The sequence below is a fragment of the Oryx dammah genome, unplaced genomic scaffold (genome assembly GCF_014754425.2).
Source record: "Oryx dammah isolate SB20612 unplaced genomic scaffold, SCBI_Odam_1.1 HiC_scaffold_10, whole genome shotgun sequence".
Lineage (NCBI taxonomy): Eukaryota > Metazoa > Chordata > Mammalia > Artiodactyla > Bovidae > Oryx > Oryx dammah.
Window position 1 is genome coordinate 6,020,429 of NW_024070194.1, and position 4,770 is coordinate 6,025,198.

Sequence of the window (4,770 nt, forward strand, 5' to 3'; positions counted from 1 at the left end):
CTGTATATTGTCACCCTGCTTATTTAACTTCTATGCAGAGTACATCAAGAGAAACGCTGGACTGGAAGAAGCACAAGCTGGAATCAAGATTGCTGGGAGAAATATCAATAATCTCAGATATGCAGATTACACCACCCTTATGGCAGAAAGTGAAGAAGAACTAAAAAGCCTCTTGATGAAAGTGAAAGAGGAGAGTGAAAAAGTTGGCTTAAAGCTCAACGTTCAGAAAACGAAGATCATTGCATCCGGTCCCATCACTTCATGGGAAATAGATGGGGAAACAGTGGAAACAGTGTCAGACTTTATTTTGGGGGGCTTCAAAATCACTGCAGATGGTGACTGCAGCCATGGAATTAAAAGATGCTTGCTCCTTGGAAGAAAAGTTATGACCAATCTAGACAGTATATTCAAAAGCAGAGACATTAGTTTGCCGACTAAGGTCCATCTAGTCAAGGCTATGGTTTTTCCAGTAGTCATGTATGGATGTGAGAGTTGGACTGTGAAGAAGGCTGAGCACCGAAGAATTGATGCTTTTGAACTGTGGTGTTGGAGAAGACTCTTCAGGGTCCCTTGGACTGCAAGGAAATCCAACCAGTCCATTCTGAAGGAGATCAACCCTGGGATTTCTTTGGAAGGAATGATGCTAAAGCTGAAACTCCAATACTTTGGCCACCTCATGCGAAGAGTTGACTCATTGGAAAAGACTTTGATGCTGGGAGGGATTGGGGGCAGGCGGAGAAGGGGACGACCCAGGATGAGATGGCTGGATGGCATCACTGCCTCGATGGACATGAATCTTAGTGAACTCCAGGAGTTGGTGATGGACAAGGAGGCCTGGCATGCTGTGATTCATGGGGTCGCAAAGAGTCGGACACGATTGAGCGACTGAAATGAACTGAACTCAACTGAAAAGAGTATGGGTTTGATCCCTGGTCAGGGAACTACGATCCCAGATATTTCCAGCCAAAAAGCCAAAACATAAAACAGAAACAATACTGCAAAGAATTCAACAAAGATTTTTAAAGTGGTCCACATTTAAAAAAAAAAAGAAAGAAAAAAAGGAATAGACGGGATGTGGGCAACAGCATTAAAAAAAAAAAAAAAAGAATTGTGTCTCTATTATGTGTCAGGCCTGGGGTAAGTGCTTTACAGACCTGATTTTATTGATGCTTACAACTCTCTGAAGCAGGTATTGTTATGAATCCCATTTCACAGATGAGGAAACTGAGGCTTATGGAAGTAAAGAGGGTGCCCAAGGTCCCTCAGCTAAGAGGACAAAGAGGTAGGATGAGTCTGGAGCATCAAATGTTTAGTGAGACTGAAGCTGGAGAGACAAGATGTGGAAAGTTTGAGCAGCTAAACCCTAACATTGCCTGCAGAGTTCAAAGAAGCAGTAATAGCAAAGGTGAGAGATTCAAGCTGCGTGGAAGCTCTCAAGCGAATGTCTCGAACCCTGGCTGGTAGGCATTCGGGGCCACTTCTGACCTCAGAGGTGTTTCACCAAGGAAGTCAGAAGAACTTGAACTTGTAAGAACTTGTAAGTCCTTCCTATAAGACTGCATTTCAGTAAGAGACTGCCATTAAGTCAAGGGTTATAGACTCAAGAGTCAGACCGACTGGGTTTGAATCCTGGCTCTATTACTTACAGGCTGTGTAACTTTAGAAAAGATGTTTTCTTTCTCTGAGACTGACTCTTCAACTGACATATTTAATAATACAATCTGCCTCATACAGTTGTTGGAAGAATAATGTTTTATTACATGTGAAGAACTTAATTAACACACAGTAAGAGCTCAATAAATGTTAGCCATTTGCTGTTTAGTTGCTAAATGGTGTCCCACTCTTTTCAACCCCATGGACTGTAGCCTGCCTGACTCCCCCGTCTGTGGGGTTCCCACATCCCCTATTACTACAGGGCAAGTATATTAAAGAGGGAACCACACCAATGTGGGGAAACAGAAAGCACATGACCTTAAAAACATACATACAGGGACTTCCCTAGTGGTCCACTTGCTACGGCTCCATGCTTCCAATGCAGGGGTACAGGCTCAATCCCTGCTCCGCGAGATCCCACACGCCCACATGCCATGGGACAACTAAGCCCGGGCACCACAATTACCTTGTGCCTGGAACCCCTGTTCCCCGACAAAGAAATCACTGCGGTGAGAATCCTGTGCACCCCTAGAGAGCAGCCCTGTTCGCCTCAACTAGAGAAAGCCTGCTCGCAGCAACGAACACCCAGAGCAACCAAAAATAAATGAGCTAAAATAAAAACATACCTACACATGTTACTCAGCCACAGCCAATTATCAGGTAAGAAAATGGGCCCACTCTGACCAGATCTTCCAGATTTTCCATGAGAAGCCACACTGGCCTCCTTTCTAACAAGCAGGTTTTCACCTCAAAGCCTTTGCACTGGTCTGTTCTATCCCACTGATAAACCACTCACTCCCTGATCTTGTTCAGTTCTGTACTCAGATGTGCAACTTTACATTTCTATCCCTTTTCCTCACTTTAGTTTCCTCCATTGCACTTATTAAATATCATAACACAGAGCATATTTTTCACTGTTCCTCCCTCTACTAGCAATGTCATCTGCCATGCAGGCAAGTATTTTTTTTTTCCACTACTGTATCTGTAGCACCTAGAACAGAGCCCGACACGTGGTAGATACCTGATGAATAGTTACAGAATGGATCACGTGAGTGCATTTCAAGAAACATTCTGTGGACTCAATATGTCTTCAGGTTTCCGGGTTGAGTGATGCTTCAAGGAATCATTTAATCAGTTTTGCCTCACTGAGCACCTACTATGTGCAAGAAGCAGCTTTAGAAACTGTAGGGGATGCAAAAAACAGGAAATACTTTTTATGGTAAAAGGCATTAAGTCAAATTTTAAGTCAAGGTGTGTGACCTGATTCTGTCTCACACAGATTTGGGGAGCTCTCTGAGCCGGTTTCCTCATCTGTGCAATTAGACTGCGGATCATGGTAGTTCTCTCCTCACAAGGCTGTTGTAATGAGTAACAAGTGTGCAGGTCAAGGGCCTTAGCAGTCCCACAAGGCATTCGTTTAACATTTAGAGTGACCTACCTTGGGCCAGGCACTGCCACGTGCCATGGAGAGGCCACAAAGGAGTGAAAGTTGCTTTCTACGTGGTCATGGTCTAATGCAGGGAGACAGATGAAATACGTGCTACATATAATGTATGTATACTGTATATGCATTGGCACTATTTGTTACACAGTAAAAAAACATAAGGGAATAGAAAGTGGTGGGGATTGTTTACTACAGGTCCCCATAGAAGGTGGTGTTTGAGTAAATGGAGGGAAACATGCAAGGGCTAGGGCTGGTCATTCCAGATTGGAGTGAACCTGAAGGACAGTTAGGAGATCTCATATGGCTGAAAAAGTTAAAGAGATGAGGTCAGAGGTTACAGTGAGGAAGATGGCCCAGGCCATTGACTCCACCAGTTACCATGTAAGGTGGGGAGAGGACAGGCAGGAAGAGTACTCACAGCACACAAAGAATAGATGGTGGCTGCCTGCGATGTGGGAGACCTAGATTATCTTTGGGGCAGGAAGTCACCCGGGAGAAGGGAATGACCGCCTATTAGAGTATCCATCTAATCAATGGTATGGTTTTTTCAGCAGTCATGTATGGATGTGAGTTGACTAAAGCTGAGCACCAAATTGATGCTTTTGAAATGTGGTGTTGGAGAAGACTCTTGAGAGTCCCTTGGACTGCAACATGAAACCAGTCAACCCTAAAAGAAATCAACCCTGAATATTCATTGGAAGAACTGATGCTGAAGTGAAACTCCAATACTTTAGCTACTTGATGCTCATTGGAAAAGACGCTGATGCTGGGAGATTGAAGGCAGAAGGGAGCAACAGAGCATAGAGGATTTGATGGCATCACTGACTCAATAGACATGAGTTTGAGCAAGCTCCAGGAGTTGGTGATGGACAGGGAAGCTAGACATGCTGGGGTCACAGAGTCCAGACATGACTGAGCAACTGAACTGACAGTGTTTTTGTCTAAAGCACTTCATGGACAGAGCCTGGTGGGGGCTGTGGCCAACACTTTCTGTGCTTCAGGAAAAAAAAAAAAAACTGTTTCTGCTGCAGTTGTTCTAAGTGGGAACTAGGATCCCACAGGTAGTGCAGTACAGATTAAAAAACCAAGACTAAAATCTTTGTTCAGCAGCACACAAGGATGCTTTCCATGGAATTCTCCAGTCAAGGATACCAGAGTAGGTTGCCATTCTTCTCCAGATCTCCCCAACCTAGGGATCGAAATCAGGTCTCCTGAACTGCAGTCTTCACTGCCTGAGCCACCAGGCAGCCCTTATTCCCTTATTGGCTGGAGGTCTCTCTCAATTTTTGCTAGCTTGTTTCATCAAGGTTAGGAGGTTGAGAGGAAGGGAACTATCAGTGGATGTCAGCAAGTTATTAAATTTTTTACAACTGCATCAGACTATCCCTTGTCAGTTTTCTATTCACTGGAAGCACTAGGTCCACAAACAAGGGAACTGAGGGAGTCAATACTTCTGTTTGGAACTTTCCATGGTTAAACCATGAAATCTTACATATTAAAAAAAAAAGTAGTAAAATGAAAAATGCTAGCAGGTATCGCTCCAACCACACTTCATCAGCTGCAAAGCACAGAACCCCTGATTCAATGTACACAACCAGGAAATGTAGAGTGTGGGATCCACCTTTTAACTCAGTTATCATTTGGTTCAAGGTCTAATGACTCAAGAGAACAGA